Genomic DNA, 21,888 nt, shown 5'->3' on the forward strand with positions numbered 1-21,888 from the left:
AGGCAGAGAGGCGGGGGCAAGTCGGTGGGGAGGTGGTGAAGCAGGCTTCCTGCTGAGCAGAGAGCCCGACGTAGGGCTCGATCCCAGGACCCTGGGACCGAACCATGACCTGAGCCAAAGGCAGAGGCTTAACCGACTGAGCCACCCAGGTGCCCCTGAATTTTTAAGTGTTCTCTGTAAAATAATAATAGTTATATGGACAAAGACATCCATACAGAGAGGTAGGGTTACTAAGATTAGGTTATTAGAAAATTGGAATTATCAAAGGACTTTGCAATAATGTTTAGTACATAAAAACATTCAGTAGATGGCTAATGCTATTATTCAAAATTCTAAAAGTAATATCACTTATTTTACCTGTGTTTTCACAGTACTTAGAAATACATTCTTCATATAGTCTTTTCAATAGTATTGTGAGATTGTCCCTTTTTTATAGATGAGAGTCAGAAAGCTTGAGTAACTTAGAGCCAAAAGAAGCAGCAAAGTTTTCTCACTCCTAGGCCAGTTCTGTTTTACATGGTACAATATTTGGCATTTAAGTCACAAACCTTATTTTTTTTTACATTTTTATTTTGAAATTTTAGATTCATATGTAATTGCTAGTAATAGTATACAGTGGTTCCTTGTACACCTTCACACAGTTTCACGCAATGGTAACTGTATCTTGTATAATTACAGTATAACATCACAACCAAGAAATAGATAGCTAATAGCCTTACTGAGATTTTACCAGTTTTACATACACTAATTTGTGTGCATGCGTGCATTCTATGCAGTTGTATCTGTGTGTAGATTCATGTAACCACCTTTATAGTCGAGATACATAACTGTGTTTTCACCATAGGATTTGTTATACTACATTTTTTTTTAAAGATTATTTATTTATTTATTTGACAGAGAGAGATGACAGGCAGAGAGGCAGGCAGAGAGAGAGGAGGAAGCAGGCTCCCCGCTGAGCAGAGAGCCCGATGCGGGGCTCAATCCCAGGACCCTGGGATCATGACCTGAGCCAAAGGCAGCGGGTTAACCCACTGAGCCACCCAGGCGCCCCTATACTACATTTTTGATAGTCACAGATCTTCCACCTAGATCCCAGTTGCTAAGCCCTGGCAACCACTAAACTGTTCTACATGTCTATAATTTAGTTACTTTGAGAATGTTGTGTAAATGCAATAACAGTTGTAACTTTTTGAGATAATTGAGTCTTACTGTTAATAAAATTTATGTTTCAATTGTAGCAATTAAAACTAAAGACATTTTTTCAAGTTTTTAAATTCCAGTTAATGTCCATTGTTATATTAGTTTAAGGTGTACCATATCGTCATTCAGTAATTCCGTACATCACCCAGTGCTCATCACAAGAAGTACACTCCTTAATCCTCATCACCTATTTAACTCACCCACCCTCCCTCCTGCCCACTGGTAACCATCAGATTGTTCTCTGTAATTAAGAGTCTGTTTCTTGATTTGTCTCTCTTTTTTTTCCCCCTTTGCTCATTTGTTCTGTTTCTTAAATTCTCCATATGTGTGAAATCATATAATACTTATCTCTCTCTGATTAACTTACTTCATTTAGCATTCTACTCTATAGCTCCACCCATGTTGTAGTAAACGGCAATATTTCATTCTTTTTTTATGGCTGAATAATAATTCCATAGCATGTGCAGATATATACCTCATCTTTATTCATTCTTCAGTCATTGGACACTTGGGCTGTGTCTGTAATTTGGCTATTGTAAATAATGCTGCTATAAACATGGGAGTGCATGTATCTTTTTGGATTAGTATTCTTGTATTCTTTGGTTAAATACTATTTTTTTTTTAGATTTTATTTATTATTTACTTGACAGGCAGAGATCACAAGTAGGCAGAGAGACATGCAAAGAGAGGGGAAAGCAGGCTCTCTGCCGAGCAGAGAGCCTGATACGGGGGCTCGATCCCAGGACCCTAAGATCATGACCTGAGCTGAAGGCAGAGGCTTTAACCCACTGAGCCACCCAGGTGTCCCAAGGTTAAATATGATTTTTAACTTTTCAAGAACCTCCATACTGTTTTTTTCTTTGACTGCATCACATGGCATTACTGCCAGCAGTACACAAGGGTTCCCTTTTCTCCACATCCTTGCCAACACCAGTTGTTTCTTATGTTTCTTGTATCTTTGTGTTTCTTGTGATTTTAGCCATTCTGACTGGTGTGAGGTAGTATCTCATTGAAGTTCTGATTTGCATTTCCCTAGTGATAAATGATGTTGAGCATTCGTTCATGTATCTGTTGGGCATCTGTAAGTCTTTGGAAAAATGTCTTTTCAGGTCTTCTGCCCATTTTTAAATTGGTGTTATTTGTATTTCAGGTGTTGAGTTGTAGAAGCTCTTTATTTTGGATACTAACCCTTTATTGGATTTGAAATTTGCAGATACCTTCTCCTATTCTGTAGTTTACCTTTTATTTTGTTTATTGTTTTCTTTACTGTGCAGAAGCCTTTTCTTTTGATGTAGTCCCAATAGTTTTTTTTGCTTTTGTTTCCCTTGCCTCAGGAGACATATCTAGAAAAAATAGTGGCCATGACTGATGTCGGAGAGGTTACTGCCCATGTTCTATTCTAGGATTTATATGGTTTCAGGTCTCACATTTAGGTCTTTAGTCCATTTTAAATTTATTTTTGTGTCTGGTGTAAGAAAGTGGTCCAGTTGAATTCTTTTGCATGTTGCTGTCCAATTTTCCCAACACCATTTGTGTTTTTTTTATTTAAATATCTTTCTTTTTTTAAAGATTTCATTTATTTATTTGACAGAGACCACAAGTAGGCAGAGAGGCAGGCAGGGAGAGAGAGACGAGGATACAGGCTCCCCGCTGAGCAGAGAGCCTGATGCGGGGCTCGATCCCAGGACCCTGGGATCATGACCTAAGCCGAAGGCAGAGGCTTTAACCCACTGAGCCACCCAGGGACCCCTCCAACACCATTTTTTAAAGAGACTTCTACTCATTGCATATCCTTGCTTACTTCTTTGAAAATTAACCTGTAACTGTCTATGTATTTTGGGGTTTTCTATTCTGTTTTATTGATCTATGTTTTGTGCCAATACATACTATTTTGATTACTACTGCTTTGTAATATAACTTGAAGTCTGGGGTTGAAATATGTCCAGTGTGTTCTTCTTTGGTTATACAGGGTCTTCGATGGTTACATATAAATTTTAGGATTGTTTGCTCTAGTTCTGTGAAAAAAGCTATTGATATTTTGATAGGGATTGCATTGAATACGTAGATTGCTTCTGTAGTATAGACAGTTTCAAGATCTTCCAATCTATGAGCATTAAATGTTTTTCCATTTCTTTGTGTTCTTTACTTGCTTTCGTTAATGTTTTATAATTTTTAGAGTATAAGTCTTTCATGTCTATGCTTAGATTTATTCCTCAGTACTTTATTATTTTTGGTGTAATTGTAAATGGGTTTGTTTTCTTAATTTCTCTTTCTGCTGCTTCATTATTGGTGTATACAAGTGCAACAAATTTCTGTATATTGATTTTGTATCCTGCCACTATACTGAATTTGCCTATCAGTTCTAACAGTGTTTTGGTGGTGTTTCATGTTTTCTATGTATGGTATTATGTCACCTGCAAATAGTGAAAATTTTATTTCTTCCTTACAGTTTGGTTGCCATTTATTCAGTCATTCATTCTCTGCTATGGCTAAAAGTACTTGAGAGTGGACATCCTTATCTTGTTCCTGACCTTACAGGAAAAGCTCTTTTTCCCCCCATTAGACATTATGTTAGCTGTGGGATTTTCCTGTATGGACTTTATTACGTTGATGTATGTTCCCTCTAAACCTACTTTGTTGAGGGTTTTTATCATGGATCTATGTTGTACACTCTCAGAGCTTTATCTCTATCTACTAAAATGATCATATGGGTTTTGTCTTTTATTGATGTGATGTATCATGGTGATTGATTTGCAGATATTGAAACACCCTTGCAATCCTGGAATAAATCGCACTTGATCGCAGTGAATGATTTTTTAAATGTATTGTTGGATTTGATTTGATAGTCTTTTGTTGAGAGTTCTTGCATCTGTGTTAGTTATCGGCCTGCAGTTTGAGTTCATTCATTTGTTCTTTCTTTCCTTCTTTCACTGTGTTGTCATTTTCTGATATTAGTATCAAGGTGATACTGGTCTCTCTTTTTCTTTTTTCTTTTTAAATTATTTTTATTAACATATAATGTATTATTATCTCCAGGGGTACAGGTCTATGAATCATCAGGCTTACATATTTCACAGCACTCACCATAGCACATACCCTCCCAATGTCCATAAACCAACCACCCTCATCCTACCTCCCCTCACCCCAGCAGCCCTCAGTTTGTTTTGTGAGATTAAGTCTCTTATGGTTTGTCTCCCTCCTGATCCCATCTTGTTTCATTTTTTTTTCTTTCCTACCCTCACAAACCCCCTGTGCTGCCGCTCAAATTCCTCATATCAGAGAGATCATATGATAGATAATTGTCTTTCTCTGATTAAGTTATTTCTCTCAGCAGAGTACCCTCTATTTCCATCCACGTCTTTGCAAATGGCAAGATTTCATTTCTTTTGATGGCTGCATAGTATTCCATTGTATATATATACCACATCTTCTTTATCCATTCATCTGTTGATGGACATCTAGGTTCTTTCCATAGTTTGGCTATTGTGGACATTGCTGCTATAAACATTTGGGTGCATGTGCCCCTGTGGATCACTACATTTGTATCTTTAGGGTAAATACTCAGTAGTGCAATTGCTGGGTTGTAGGGTAGCTCTATTTTCAGCTTTTTGAGGAACCTCCATGCTGTTTTCCAGAGTGGCTGCACCAGCTTGCATTCCCACCAACAGTGTAGGAGGGTTCCCCTTTCTCCGCATCCTCGTCAGCATCTGTCATTTCCTGAGTTGTTAATTTTAGCCATTCTGACTGGCATGAGGTGGTATCTCATTGTGGTTCTGATTTGTATTTCCCTGATGCCAAGTGATGTGGAGCACTCTTTCATGTGTCTGTTGGCCATCTGGATGTCTTCTTTGCAGAAATATCTGTTCATGTCTTCTGCCCATTTCTTGATTGGATACTTTGTTCTTTGGGTATTGAATTTGAGAAGTTCCTTATAGATTTCGGATACTGGCCCTTTATCTGATATGTCGTTTGCAAATATCTTCTCCCATTCTGTCAGTTGTCTTTTGGTTTTGTTAACTGTTTCTTTTGCTGTTCAAAAGCTTTTGATCTTGATGAAGTCCAAATAGTTCATTCTTACCCTTGCTTCCTTTGCCTTTGGTGATGTTTCAGGAAGAAGTTGCTGCAACTGAGGTCGAAGAGGTTGATGCCTGTGTTTTCATCAAGGATTTCAATGGATTCCTGTCTCACACTGAGGTCTTTCAACCATTTAGGGTCTATTTTTGTGCATATGGTGTGAGGAAATGGTCCAGTTTCATTCTTCTGCATCTGCATTCTTCTTCCAATTCTCACAAAACCATTTGTTGCAGAGACTGTCTTTTTTCCATTGGACGTTCTTTTCTGCTTTGTTGAAGATGAGTTGACAATAGAGTTGAGGGTCTATTTCTGGGCGCTCTCTCCTGTTCCATTGATCTATGTGTCTGTTTCCATTGATCTTTGTGTCTGTTCCATTGATCTATGTGTCTGGACATCCAGATGGCCAACAGACACATGAAAGAGTGCTCCACATCACTTGGCATCAGGGAAATACAAATCAGAATCATAATGAGATATCACCTCATGCCAGTCAGAATGGCTAAAATTAACAAGACAGTATCATACTGTCTTGATGATGATAACTTTGTAATAGAGCTTGAAGTCTGGAATTGTGATGCCACCAGATTTGGCTTTCTTTTTCAATAATCCTCTGGCTATTTGGGGTCTTTTCTGATTCCATATGAATTTTAGGATTATTTGTTCCATTTCTTTGAAAAAATTGATTGTATTTTTGAAAGGGATTGCATTAAATATGTAGATTGCTTTAGGTAGCATAGACATTTTCACAGTATTTATTCTTCCAATCCATGAGCATGGAACATTTTTCCATTTCTATGTCATCTTCCTCAGTTTCTTTCATGAGTACTTTATAGTTTTCTGGGTACAGATTCTTTGCCTCTTTGGTTTGGTTTATTCCTAGGTGTCTTGTGGTTTTTGGTGCAGTTGTAAATGGGGTCAACTCCTTAAACTCTCTTTCTTCTGTCTTGCTCTTGGTATACAGATATGCAACTGATTTCTGTGCATTGATTTTATATCCTGACACTTTAATGAATTCCTGTACAAGTTCTAGCAGATTTGGAGTAGAGTCTTTTGGGTTTTCCACATAAAGTATCATATCATCTGTAAAGAGTGAGATTTTGACTTCTCTTTGTTGATTTGGATGCCTTTCATTTCTTTTTGTTTGACTGCTGAGGCTAGGACTTCTATCTAGTACTATGTCGATTAGCAGTGGTGACAGTGGACAGCCCTGCTGTGTTCCTGACCTTAGGGGAAAAGCTGTCCGTTTTTCCCTATTGGGAATGATATTTGTTGTGGGTTTTTCATACATGTCTTTGATGATACTGAGATATATGCCCTCTATCCCTACACTTTCAAGAGTTTTTATCAAGAAAGGATGCTGTACTTTGTCAAATGCTTTTTCAGCATCTATTGAGAGTATCATATAGTTCTTGTTCTTTCTTTTATTAATGTATTGCATCGCACTGACTGATTTGCAGTTGTTGAACCAACCTTGCAGCCCAGGAATAAATCCCACTTGGTCATGGTGAATAATCCTTTTAATGTACTGTCGGATCCTATTGGCTAGTATTTTGGTGAGAATTTTCACATCCGTGTTCATCAAGGATATTGGTTTGTAATTCTACTTTTTGATGTGGTCTTTGTCTGGTTTTGGGATCAAGGCCATTTTATGGCCTCATAAAATGAGTCTGAAAGTTTTCATTCCATTTTCCTTCCATTTCTATGTTTTGGAACAGTTTCAGGAGAATATGTATTAATTCTTTAAATGTTTGGTAGAATTTCCCTGGGAAATTATCTGGCCCTGGGCTGTTTTTTGTTGGGAGATTTTTGATGACTGCTTCAATCTCCTTACTGGTTATGGGTCTGTTCAGGTTTTCTGTTTCTTCCTGGTTCAGTTTTGGTTGTTTATACGTCTCTGGAAATCCATCAATTTCTTTCGGATTGTCAAACTTGCCAGCTTATTGTTGCCCATAGTATGTTCTTATAATTGTTTGTATTTCTTTGGTGTTGATTGTAATCTCTGCTCTTTCATTCATGATTTTATTTACTTGGGTACTCTCTCTTTCCTTTTTGATAAGTCTGGCCAAGGGTTTATCAATCTTATTAATTCTTTCAAAGAATCAGTTCTACTGTTTTTTTAATTTGTTTGTTTGTTTCTATTTCATTGATTTCTGCTCTGATCTTTATGATTTCTCTTCCCCTGCTTGGTTTAGGCTTTCTTTGCTGTTATTTCTCCAATTTCTTTAGGTGTAGGATTAGGTTGTGTACTTGAGATCTTTCTTGTCCCTTGAGAAAGGCTTGTATTGCTATATACTTTCCTCTCAGGACTGTCTTTGCTCTGTCCCACAGATTTTGACCAGTTGTGTTTATTTTCATTTGTTTCCATGAAATTTTTTCAATTCTTCCATTTCCTGGTTGACCCATTCATTCTTTAGTAGGATGCTCTTTAGCCTCCATATATTTGAGTTCCTTACAACATTCCTCTAGTGATTGAGTTCTAGCTTCAGGACACTGTGGTCTGAAAATGTGCAGGGAATGATCCCAGTCGTTTGGTACTGGTTGAGACCTTTGTGACCCAGGATATTACCTATTCTGGAGAATGATCCATGTGCACTAGAGAAGAATGTGTATTCTGTTGCTTTGGGATGGAATGTTCTGAAAATATCTGTGATGTCCTTCTGGCCCAGTGTGTCATTTAGAGCCTTTATTTTTTTGTTGATCTTTTGCTTGGATGATCTGTTAATTTCAGTGAGGGGGGAGGTGTTAAAGTCCCCTACTATTATTATATTATTGTCAATGTGTTTCTTTGACTTTTTTATTAATTGGTTTATATAATAGGCTGCTCTCATGTTAGGAACATAGATATTTAAAATTGTTAGATCTTCTTGTTGGACAGACCCTTTGAGTATGATATAGTGTCCTTCCTCATCTCTTATTATAGTCTTTGGCTTAAAATCTAATTGATCTAAGGATTGCCACCCCAGCTTTCTTTTGATGTCCATTAACATGGTAAATTGTTTTCCACCCCCTCACTTTAAATCTGGAGGTGTCTTTGGGTCTAAAATGAGTTTCTTGTAGATAGCATATTGGTGGGTCTTGTTCTTTTTAATCCATACCTTGTTTCTTTTGATTGGGGCAATTACCCCATTTACATTCAGGATAACTATTAAAAGATATGAATTTAGTGCCATTGTATTGCCTGTAAGGTGACTGTTACTGTATATTGTCTCTGTTCTTTTCTGGTCTGTTACTTTACTCTCTCTTTGCTTAGAGGACTCCTTTCAATATTTCCTGTAGGGCTGGCTTGGTGTTTGCAAATTCTTTTAATTTTTGTTTGTCCTGGAAGCTTTTTATCTCTCTTTTTATGGAAGCCTAGGTGGATATAGTATTCTTGGCTGCATATTTTTCTTATTCAGTGCTCTGAATATATCATGCCAATTTTTTCTGGCCTGCCAGGTCTCTGGATAAGTCTGCTGCCAATCTAATATCTCTGCCATTGTATGTTGCAGACATCTTGTCCCATGTTGCTCTCAGGATTTTCTCTTTGTCACTAAGTCTTGTATGTTTTACTATTAGATGATGGGGTGTGGTCCTATTTGTATTGATTTTGAGGTGGTATTCTTTGTGCCTCCTGGATTTTGATGCTTGTTTCCTCTGCCATATTAGGGAAATTCTTTACTATAATCTATAATCTTCTCCAATATGCCTTCTGCCCCTTTCTCTCTTTATTTTTTTTCTGGAATCCCAATTATTCTAACTGTTTAGTCTCATGGTATCACTTATCTCTTGTATTCTCCCCTCATGGTCCAGTAGTTGTCTCTCTTTTTCTCAGCTTCTTTATTCTCTGTCATTTGGTCTTTTATATCACTAATTCTCTCTTCAACCTCATTTATCCTAGCAGGAAGAGCCTCCATTTTTTTATTGCACCTCGTTAATAGCTTTTTTAAATTTCAACTTTGTTAGATTTTAGTTCTTTTATTTCTCCAGAAAGCGCTTTTATTTCTCCATAAAGGGAATCTCTGATATCTCCCATGCCTTTTTCAAGCCCAGCTAGCACCTTGATAATCATCATTCTGAACTGTAGTTCTGACATATTACCAATGTTCATATCGATTACGTCCCTTGATATCAGTATTGCCTCTTTTTCTTTTTATGGTGTTGTTCTTCTGCCTTGTCATTTTATCCAGATAAGAAAATGTGTATGAGAGAATAAAATAGTAAAAGGATGGAAGTAACCCCTTAAAAATATACCCTAGCCAAATCCGAAGAGACCGAAATTGGGAGGAAAAGAAAGGGGGAGAAAAAGAAGTAAAAATAAGTAAAGAATGATATATATAATATATATTATTATATATGTATATTATACCAGTGAATAGAACAGAGCCACCAACTTGATTTTGGGTGTATTCTGTTCTTGTAGAAGAGACTATCTTCCAAAATTTTAAATATGAAAAACTTAATATATATACAAAAATAAGGGTAAACACAGTAACGGGATGGAATATGAGTGTAAAGATGAAGATTTTAAAAAGATTCTAAAAAGGGAATTGATAAATTAGTTGGAAAGAGAAAATAAAAAGGGGAGAGAATGTCATCAGGCTGGAGACTAGAACAAAGCCATGTGCTAGATTTAGGGTATATTTTGATGTATTAGAAGATAGTGTATTCCAAAATTTTAAAGAAAAAACTCAAACTCTGTATGTGTACAAAAAGATGTTAAATACAATGAAGGGATAAAATTTGGCTATAACAATAAAGATTTAGAAACTTTTTTTTACAAAAAGTATTGTTAAAGTAAACAAGTTAAACATTAAAAGAAGAGGTAAAGTTAAAAAAAATAAAGAGTTACAATAACATTTTAAAAATTTAATTTTGCAAAACTAAAGGATCATGGTGAAAAAGGCATGAATTCTATGCATTGCTTTCTCCTAGCTCTGGAGTTCCGCAGTTCTCCATCGGTGAACTTGTTCTTGGCCGAGTGTTCTTGCTGATCTTCTGTGGGAGGGGCATGTTGCAGTGATTCTCATCTGTCTTTTTGGGAGGTGGAGTTACACCACCCTTGTCAGGGACCAGGCTAAGTAATCTGCTTGGGTTTGCTCTTGGTAGCTTTTGTTCCCTGCTCTCTTTCCATACAGCTTCGGAGGATAGGAATGAAAATGGAGGCCTCCCAATCTCTGGCCTGGAGGAGCTGAGAGCTTAAGGCCCCCCTCCTCAGTACACCCTCAGAGAAAAGCAGTCAATCACTCCCATTTCTCTGGTCTCTGGCCGTGCTCTGTGCTCACTGGCTTGTGACTGCCCGTTTCTGCCTTTGGCTCACAGCCCCCATTTGGAAGCTCCAATCCCAGCAGATAACTGTCACACACTACTGCGGTGCTCCTTCTGGAGGAGGAAGGAGGGGGTTTCTCTGGATCTGCTACCTGTGGGCTGCCTGCTTGAAGAGCAGTGGTCCAACTGTGGCTTGGATCATGGTTTAAGGTAAACCTGAGCTGAGAGCTCACTCCTCAGCTCCATCTCTGTAGCCAGTTACCTGCTCCAATACCTGGCACCTCTGCCACAGTCAGACACCCCTGGTCTTTCTGTGACCCTAAGGGTCTAAGACCACAGGGCCCCTGTGAGGGCTTTAGCTCTGCTTAGCCTCTGGAGAGATGTCCTCAGTGGCACAGACTCTAAAAGTTCTGATTTTGTGCTCCACTGCTTGCCGGGTGCTAGCCTCTCTACCCCCCAGTTTATGTTTAGGTCACTTCAGATTCAGTGCTCCACATGTCCTTCCTTACAGAAAGTGTTTGATTTTCTTTTCCTAGAATTGTTGCTCTTTTTCTCTTCCATCTCCTGTTGAGTTTGTAGGTGTTCAGAATGGTTTGATAACTATCTAGCTGAACACCTGGGACCTAACGATATTTCAGGCTGCTACTGCTCGCCATCTTGCTTCTTCCCCTCTTTTTCTTTTTCAGTTTTTTAGTAGAATTCACGTGAGGCCATCTGGTCCTGGGATTTGTTGGTTGGGAATTTTTTGTTTATGGATTCAATTTCATTGCTGATTATCAGTCTCTTCAACTTTTCTGTTTCTTCCTATTTGTTTTGATAGTTTCTATGTTTCTTGGAACTTATCCATTTCTTCTAGATTGTCCAATTTGTTGGCACATAGCTTTTCATAATATTCTCTTATAATTGTAGTTCTGTGGTGCTGGTTTTCATTTCAATTCTCTCACTTGTGATTTTATTTATTTGAATCTTTTTTTTCCTGGATAAGTCTGGTAGAAGTTTATCAATTTTTTAAGATTTTATTTTTAATCATTTGAGACAGAGAGAAAGAGCACCCATGTAAGCAGGAGAGAGAGGGAGAAGCAGATTTTGTATTGGGCTAGGAGCCTGATGTGGGAATTGATCTCAGGACCCAGAGATCATGATCTGAGCGGAGCGCAAACACTTAACCATCTGAGCTGCCCAGGCATCCTGTGGTTTTTCAGTTTTTGAATTTTTTTCCTCAAAGACCCAGCTTCTGGTTTTACTGCTCTATTGCTTTTTTAGTTTCTGTATCATTTAGTCTGTTCTAATCTTTATTATTTCCTTCCTTCTGCTGGCTTTAGGTTTTGTTAGTTCTTTTTAGCTTATTTTAGGTGTTATGTTGCTTGAAATTTTTCTTTTCTCATAAAGTAGGCTTGTATTGATGTAAATTTCCAAGAACCACTTTTCCTGCATCTCCAAGTTTTGGATCATTGTGTTTTTATTTTCGTTGCCATGCAACTTTTCTTTATTTCCTGGTTGGCCCATTCAGTATTTAGTAGCATGTTATTTAACCTTCATGTATTGTGGTGTATACAGATTTTTTCTTGTGGTTGACTTCCAGTTTCATAGCATTGTGGTTAGGGAAGGTGCATGATATGATTTTGACCATATAGAATTTGCTGAAGCTTGTTTTGTGGCCCAATATGTGATCTATTCTTGAAAATGTCCCATGTACACTTGAAAATAATGTGTACTTTGCTGTTTTAGGATGGAATGTTATGAATTTAGCTGCTAAACCCATTGGGTCTACTGTGTCATTCAAAGCAATTGTTTCCTTGTTGATTTTCTATTTAGAGAATCTGTCCGTTGAAAAAGTGGGGTATTAAAGTTCCCTACTAATATTGTACTTTATTGATTTGATCCTTTATGTTTGTTATTAACTGTTATATGTATTTGGATGCTCCCATTTTGGAGACATAAGTATTTGCAATTTTTATGACTTCTTTTTGGATTCTCCCCTTTATATAGCATCTTTGTTTGTCTCTTGATGCAGTTTTTATCTGAAAGTATATTTTGTCTGATATAAATATTGCTACTCTTGGTTTCTCTTGCCATCCTTTTCATGATGTTTATCTATCTCCTTACTTTCAATCTTCATGTGTCTTTAGGTCTAATATGAATCTCTCCAAAGTAGCATAAAGATGAGTCTTGGTTTTTTTATCCATTCTGCTGACCTGTATCTTTTGATTGGAGTGTTTAGTCCATTTATATTTTATACTCAAAGGAATTACTGATAGTTATGTCTTTATTATCATTTTATTACTTTTTTGTGGTTGCTTCTGAAGATTTCCTCTCATCCTTTCTTGTCTTTTGTGATTTGCTGGGTTTTTTTTTTTTTTAATATATATTGATTTCCTTCTTTACTCTTTCCATATTTATTAGTGGTTTCTGATTTGTGGTTACAATTAAGTTTGTATATAACATCTATGTGTAGCCGTCTATATTACTTTGATGGTCATTTAAGTTTGAATCCCTTTTATTTTCTTTTTTTTTTTTTAAGAATTATTTTAGGAAAAGAGACTACTTGACAGTACAGGGAGGCAGGGCAGAGGGAGAGGGAGAGCGAATCTCAAGCAGGCTCCACGGAGCCCAACATGGAGCTTGATCTCATGACCCTGAAATCACAACCTGAGCTGAAATGAAGAGTTGGATGCTTAACTGACTGTGCCACCCAGGCGCCCCAAGTTTGAACCCATTCTTGACTCTTCTCTTCCTTGTGTTTTAGGCATATGGTGTCATATTTTACATGCTTTTATTTTGTCAGTTCCTTGACCACTTTTCTTTACAGAAATATTCATTTTACTATTTTGGTGTTTCCTACCTTGGTACTGTCATTTTTGGTCTTTCCTTTCCACTCAAAGAGTCACCTTTAATATTTCTTGCAGGGCTGATTTATTGATCATGAGCTCTTTTAGTTTTTTCTTGTATGGGAAACTCTTCCTCTCTCCTTCTGTTCTGAATGATAGCCTTGCTGGATGCAGTATTCTTGGCTGCACATTATTTTCATTCATCACTTTAAATATATCATGTCCCTTCCTTCTGGCTTGGGAATTTTCTATTGAAAAATACCAGTAGACTAATGGGGTTTCCCTTGTATGTTATTTTATTTTATTACTTTTTTAAAGATTTTATATATTTATTTGTCAGAGAGAGAGAGTGGCAGGCAGAGGGATAGGCAGACTCCCTACTGAGCAAAGGAGCCTGAGGCTGGGACTCAAGCCCAGGACTCTTGGATCATAACCAGAGCTGAAGGCAGATACTTAACCGACTTAGCCACCCAGGCGTCCCTTTTCTTTTTTATCTTGCTGCTTTTACACTTTTTAAAATCACACTATATTTTGCCAGCTTAACTAAAATAGGTCTTGCTGTTAATCTGCTTTCATTGATATTGCTTGGGGTTCTTTGTGTATCCTAGATCTGGATAGCTCTTTCCTGCTCCAGATTAGAGATGTTTTCAGTTATTATTTCTTCAAATAAATTTCCTGCTCCCTTTTCTCTCTTCTTCTTCTTCTTCTGGGACTCTTGTAATACAAAAATTATTACGTTTGGTTGAGTCACTGAGTTGCCTAAGTCTGTTATTGTTTTGCATAGCTTTTTCTATCTTTTGTTTAGCTTGATTACTTCCCATTGCTCTCTCTTCTAGCTCATTAATTTTTTTCCTGCTTTACAACCTCCTGTTCATTCCGTTAAGCATGTACTTCATGTTATTGAGTGCTTTATCTGTGCTATGCTATTCATTATCTCTGTGTTAAGGGACTCACTAATGCCTTCCACTTTTCCTAGGTCCAGTGAATATATTTACATTTATTACTTTAAATTCTCTATCAGCCATTTAAATTATATCTGTCTCACTTCATTCTCTATGTATTTGCCCTGATCTTTCATTTGGGACAAATTCCTCTGTCTTCTCATGTTGTCTAAGTCTGTATGCCTGTTTCTGTATGTTAGGAAAGTCAACTGTATCTCCTGTTCTTGAGGGTAATGGCCTTATGATGAGGAGGTCTTATAATACTTAGGTCCTATACTGCTATGTAGTATTTTCTATTCCCTAGAGCCTGACACTTCAAGAACTGTCTTTAACATGTACTGCATGTGCTCTGCTGTTATGCTCTGCCATTTTATCCTTCAGACCAGCCATCTGCAGATGCTCTCTTTGCTTGTTGTGGCAGTCTTTGGTCCTTGGTCTGATTACAGCATGTTTTAACTAGCTATTCTCCAGTCTGCTTGTGAAATGAGACCTCTTGTCACCACCACTGGAACTGAGACTCTGTAAATCTTCTGGATAGGGAGACATAGTGTGGCGTGGGTTTGGGCGGTGATCGGTGCTTCTGGATGCAAGAACTTGCTATGCTTAGAGTAAGACAAGCTTACTAGAAAGAGGAGTCTCACCAGAGCATGGGGAGGTGGTGATTGGTGTAAGCAAGTTAGATAGCAAGTGTCTGCTCTATTCTGGTTTCTACATGTGGCCCTGTGCTTATGCTGAGCGGCAGGGGAGGGAAAGGGCCTTGCTAGTTCCTTTGTTTTCAGAGGGGTCTCTCTATGAATGGTGCCTCTCTGGGCCTCACTCTGAAATGAATATATCATGTCCCCACTGTGTACTTCAGGCACTCTTCAGATCACTTTTTCTGTGCTGTATGACCACAGGCTGTTTGCCCTGCCTTCCCTCCACAAACAGCCCCACTGCACTTAGGGCTCTGTTCATGCCAAGCCCATTAATTCAAGAAATTAATTTCTGCCGCTTTAAAAAACATGGCTACCTACCCACTGCAGCAGCCACAATCACTTCCTTTCCCAAGCCACTTCTACACTTACTACCTTATTCTCTGTGGACTCTTCCCTACCTTTTTTTGTTATGCCAGTTTTCAAGTGATTTCTGGGGTACTCAGAATGACTCAATATTTACCTAATTGTATTTGTGGGATGAGGGGAGCCTAGGGTCCTCCTACTCCACTGCCATCTTCCCCTCAGCCCCCCCTCATAGTAAAGACATTTAAAAAATAAAATATAAGCCTTCTGTCTAGTAGAGGAATGGATCTCTTTCCATGTTTGTGGCCTGTAGATAGTAAGGGAAGAATTGTTGGAATAAAACCACATGACAGCAATTAGCAATGGTAAAAACAAAACAAAACAAAACAAAACAAACAAACAAACAAAAAAAAACCAACTTCTTAATTTCAAGTCCTGGCACACATGGTTCTGGGTTTCTAGACAGCACCACTTTTTATCTTTAGGGATGGTTCAATGGCCATTGCCTGTCTTTCCTTTGAGAATGTTTTCTTGTGGAAATTAACCTAGTTGTACATCTTGTGTGGATTTTTACTGTCATATCAGTGAATTAGACAAAATTTATAAAGTGTATGATTTCATGAAAAATAATGGAATATAAAGTTTTAAGGCTTGGTCTTCCCACCGAAATACCCACTAAAAGGGAAAAATTTCTCACAGTCCACCATTTTGGAACTCTGGAACCTTATCAGACACTTAAAGAAACGAGAGGAGTGCATAATAAAAGGAGAGACTACTGAAATTCAGTAAAAGAGTGACGTGCATGAACCAGCTATTAACCAACCGCCTTTCTTCTGCTCTGCCATGATTGTGGTAATAGTGTGCATTTCTGGAGTGGCTGGCTGATGTCAGTGCAGGCAGTAAGGACTTCATCCTCCATAATTTGGGGACTCATTTTGATCAGTCTTGTCACCCTTGACCAGCAAAGATGCTTACTCTTGTTTCTGCAGCTTCCATAGCTGTGGCTACTATTAAAAAATTTAGAGATGGTTTCTTTTCCCTTTTTTTGAAAAGAATTTGTGTAAACTCTGTTAGAATTCTGCATGACTGGGGGGGTAATGGAAAAGTAACATCTGTGACCACATGGATAACTGTAGACATATTTAGCAATAGACTTAACCAAGGAGGCCCAAGACTTGTGCACCAAAAACTGCAAAACATTGTTGAAAGTTATTAAAGAAGACCTAGGTAAATAGAAGGCCATCCCATATACATGGATTGGGAAACTTAATACCATTAAGATGACAATACTAGCTAAAGCAATCTAGAAATTATATTCAATCCCTATGAAAAAATAATCCATATATAGAAGTTCAATATTTTATAATTCTAAAAGTTGTATGATTTGTAAAGACAGTAATTAGAGGTTATCAGGAATTAGGTGGGAGGGGGCAAATAGGTTATTACTTTATGGATGAAGAATTTCTGTTTGGGATGATTTGAAGTTCTGGGTATAGATAGTGGTGATGGGTGCACAACACTATGAATGTACTTAATAATTTAATTAATTTATGCCACATAAACTTAAAAATGGCTGTAGTGGTTAAGTTTTATATTCTATGTATATATGAATAAAATTTAATGTGGCTATTGTTTTTGAGAATTGCTGCTCTAACTTAAAAATTAATGAGAAAACCCTTTGTTTTTCTTTCTTTTTTTTTTTTTTTTTAAAGATTTCATTTATTGACAGAATGAGAAAGTTGGGGAGGGGGTAAAGGGAGAAGGAGAGAGAAACCCAAGCAGACTCCATGCAGAGCTCAGAGCCCGACCTGGGGTTTAATTTCACAACCCTGAGATCAGACCTAAGCTGAAGCTAAGAGTCACTTGCTTAATCAACTGTGCCACCAAAAACCCTTTGGTTTTCTTTGTTCTGTTTTTTAAGTTATCTTTTAATCTTTAATTGTATTTAGGTTTTCTACATGTATTTTAGATACAGATTCCTCTAAAAAACTTTTTGTTTTTAAACAAAACAATTGTTTTTTTCTGGTTTTGATAAAATAACATTAAGTCAGTAGCTAAGAGCCCAACTTTGAACTAAAAAAGTTTTAAATTCTAACTGTGCCATTTATTATCTATGTGACTGTGGGTAATATAATTTTGGACAAAGTTTTGTCTGTAGGACAAAGTTTTCTCTTTAGTTTTATGGGCATGATAATAGTTATAGCATACATTTATTGTATTAAATGAAATAATCCAGGTACAACATTTAGCACAGTCCCAGATACCTACTAAGTACACATTAAAGTAATTCTCATTGCAATGAAATTTTTAAACCTCAAAATTACTTAAAAATTTAGAAAATATACTCCCAAAGAAATTCTAAGATAGAACAGCTTCCACATTGGTCACTTCAGCTTCTCAGTGGCATGATCAGAATTCAGATCTTCTCATTTTGCTACTCTGTTATCCTCAAAATGTTAACCCTTATCTTCAGTTTAGGTTTCCTCATGGTCATAAGATGACCACTCAATTTTTTGTCTTCAAATCCAGTCAACACAGCATCTAGCAAAAGAAAACACCATCTCTTTGTGCGTGTTTCTTTTTTTTTTTCTTTTTCTTTTCAGTGTAATGTGCGTGTTTCTTTTTAGGAACAAGGGAATGTTTTTTTGGAAAATTTCCAACACCCTTGCCTGCATGACTTAGTGACTAGGTCATATCCTCACTTCCTAAATGATCACAAGTAAGGAGAAAGGGATTATGGATTACCTAGGGGTAGGTGGGCTTAGAAAAATCAAGATTTAACAAAGCAGAAAAGAATACCCAATGGAAAACAGTCTCTTCAACAAATGGTGTTGGGAAAAATTGGATAGGAACATGCAGAAGAATAAACTGGACCATTTTCTTACACCATACACAAAAGTAAATTCAAAATGTATGAAAGACCTAAATGTGAGACAGGACACCATTAAAAATCCTAGAGGACAACATAAGCTGCAACTTCTTACTAGGTGTGTTTCCTGAGGCAAGGGAAACAAAACCAAAAATAAACTATCTGGGGGCGCCTGGGTGGCTCAGTGGATTAAGCCGCTGCCTTCGGCTCAGGTCATGATCTCAGGGTCCTGGGATCGGGTCCCACATCGAGCTCTCTGCTCGGCAGGGAGCTTGCTTCCCTCTCTCTCTCTCTCTGGCTGCCTCTCTGTCTACTTGTGATTTCTCTCTGTCAAATAAATAAATCTTAAAAAAAAAAAAATAAACTATCTGGAGGGGTTGCCTAGTGGCACATTCAGTTAAGGTCTGACTCTCAGTTTCAGCTCAAGTCGTGATCTCTGGGTCGTGAGATGGAGTGTGCATTGGGCTCCACCTTCAGCATGGAGTCTGTTTGTCCCTCTCCCTCTGCTCCTACCCCTGCTTGCTCTCTCTCTAAAATAAATAAATAAAATCTGTAAAAAAGTATTGGTGAGAATGAAGAGAAAATACTGTTGGTGTGAATGCAAACTGGTATAGCCACTCTGGAAAACAGTAGGGAGGGTCCTCAAAATTTTGAGAAAAGAACTGCCCTATGATCCAGATATTTATCCAAAGAATACAAAAATACTGATTTAAAGGGACACATACACCTGTTGTTCATAGCAGCATTATTAACAGTAGCCAAATTATGGAAAGAGCCCAAATGTCCATTAACTGATGAATGAATAAAGAAGATATGGTATATATACAAAATGGAATATTACTCAGCCATATAAAGATTTAAATCTTGCCATTTGCAATGACATGGATGAAGCTAGCCAAATAAGTCAATCAGAGAAAGACAAATACCATATGATTTCATTCATATGTGGAATTTAAGAAACAAATGAACAAGAGGAAATGAGAGAGAGACTCTTAACTATAGAGACCAAACTGATGGTTACCAGAGGGGATAGGTTAAATAGGTGATGGGGATTCAGGAATATGTTTTATGGAAGTATGGAATGACTATATTGTACACCTGAAAATAATACTACACTGTATGTTAACTAACTGGAATTTAAATAAACACTTAAAAAGAAAAATCAAGATTTAGCCCTGAAGTTTGGGTTGTGTCACTTATTAAAGAGTGGATGTTTAAACAAAATTGGTGCTGTATAACTCAGAGAAATGGGTACATACCATAGATGTTAGTCTGCATTATGGAATATTTGCCATTTCTTTTTAATCCTCACATAAAGGAGATTCAGTTATCTAACTGCTTAGTTCCTTGCCAGTGTCATCCATCAGTTATTACACAATAATGCCAATTTCATTCTTTTTTCACTCTTAAAGAAAAATGTTTCTTTCTGTTGTTCCTGCTACTGTGGAAGGTTACTGAAGTGTTACAGCTAAGAATGGCAAGTACCTAGGAATATTAGGTTTCCCTGAAACAGTTCAAAAATGTGAATGCCATGATAACTATAGCTGCTTTCTTTTTTTTTTTTAAGATTCTATTTATTCATTTATTTGAGAGAGAGAGAGCTCAAGCAAGCAGAGAGAGGAGGAAGCAGGCTCCCCGCCGAGCAGAGAGCCTGATGCGAGGCTCGATTCCAGGACCCTGAGATCACGACCCTAGTCAAAGGCAGAGGCTCTAACCCACTGAGCCACCCAGGCGCTCCCTATAGCTGCTTTCTTAAGGTGAATTTTACCTTGGGATGGAAGCAAATAATTAGCATTAGTGTACCTGAGTTATAAATACAAAATCTTGCTTTCCAAGCTATAAAAAATTGATTAGGGGGCGCCTGGGTGGCTCAGTGGGTTAAGCTGCTGCCTTCGGCTCAGGTCATGATCTCAGGGTCCTGGGATCGAGTCCCGCATCAGGCTCTCTGCTCAGCAGGGAGCCTGCTTCCTCCTCTCTCTCTCTCTCTCTGCCTGCCTCTCTGCCTACTTGTGATCTCTCTCTCTGTCAAATAAATAAATAAAATCTTTTAAAAAAAATTGATTAGGAAGTTATTATTCTATTTACTTTCTATCTAAATTACGTAATCTATTAGCAACACCCTGATGAGAACTAAACATGGTATTATAATATATTTGTGCAGAAATAAAAAAGAACAGTTTTCATTGTACCAAAGAGTTTATAAAGGATAGGGGTGTATTTATATAGTAATATATGTAGGAAATCCTTTAATTTTCCTGATTTCTTCCTCCATACCTCCATTTATTTTTTATTTAAATTCAATTGAATTAACATATACTGTATTATTAGTTTCAGAGGTATAATTTAGTGATTCATCAGTTGTACAACACCCAGTGCTTATTACTCCAAGTGTTCTTTTTTTTAATGTTTTATTTATTTATTTGACAGACAGCAATCACAAGTTGGTGGAGAGGCAAGCAGAGAGAGAGGAGGAAGCAGGCTCCCTGCTAAGCAGAGACCTTGGACCTTGGGATCATGACCTGAGCCGAATGCAGAAGCTTTAACCCTCTGAGCCACCCAGGTGCCCCTCCAAGTGTTCTTCCCCCATCCCACCTACCTTCCCTCCAGCAACCCTCAGTTTGTTTCCTATAGTTAAGATTCTCTTATGATTTTTGTCTTACTTTATTTTTTCCCTTCCCCTATGTTTATCCATTTTGTTTCTTAAATTCTACTTTAGAGTTAAATTATATGGTATATGGTATTTGTTTTTCTCTGACTTATTTCACTTAGCATAATACCCTCTAGTTCCATCCATGTCGTTGCAAATGCCAAGAGTTCATTCTTTTTGATGGTTGAGTAATATTCCTGTGTGTGTGTGTGTGTGTGTGTGTGTGTGTGTCTGTGTGTGTACACACCATATATTCTTTATCCCTTCATCTCCCAATGGACATCTGGGTACTTCCCATAGTTTGGCTCTTATGGACATTGCTGCTATAAATACTGTAGTGCAGGTACCCCTCCTTCAAATCACGATTTTTGTATCCTTTGGATAAATACCTAGTAGTGCAATTGCTGAGCTGTAGGATAGCTCTCTTTTTAACTTTTGAGGAACCTCCATACTGTTTTCCAGAGTGGATGTGCCAGTTTGCATTCCCACCAACATCTGCATCCTTGCCAACATCTGTTATTTCCTAGGTTGTTAATTTTAGCCATTCTGACCAGTGTGAGATGGATCTTATAGTGGCTTGTATTTGCATTTACTTGATGATAAGTGATGTTGAGCATCTTTTCATATGTATGTTGACCATCTGTATATCTTCTTTGGAGAAATGCCTGTTTGTGTCTTCCACCCATCTCTTGACTGGAGTTTTTTGTTTGTTGTGTCTTGAGTTTTATAAGTCTCTTTGTATGTTTTAGATACTGACCCTTTATCAGATATGTCATTTTCAAATATCTTCTCCCATTGTGTAGGTTGTCTTTTGGTTTGTTGACCCTTCCTTTGATATGTTAGAAGTTTCGATATAGTCTTAATAGTTTATTTTTTGTTTTATTTCCCTTGCCTCAGGACACATACCTAGAAAAAAAAAATTGCTCCAGCTGATGTCAGAGAAGTTAATGATTTCCTGTCTCACATTTAGGTCTTGAATCTGTTTTGAATTTACTTTTGTGTATGGTGTAAAGAAGTGGTCCAGTTTCATTGTTTTGCAAGTAGCTGTCCGGTTTTCCCAATACTCCTTGTTGAACATCTTTTTCCC

Source organism: Mustela nivalis, assembly GCF_964662115.1.
Source record: "Mustela nivalis genome assembly, chromosome: 18".
NCBI lineage: Eukaryota > Metazoa > Chordata > Mammalia > Carnivora > Mustelidae > Mustela > Mustela nivalis.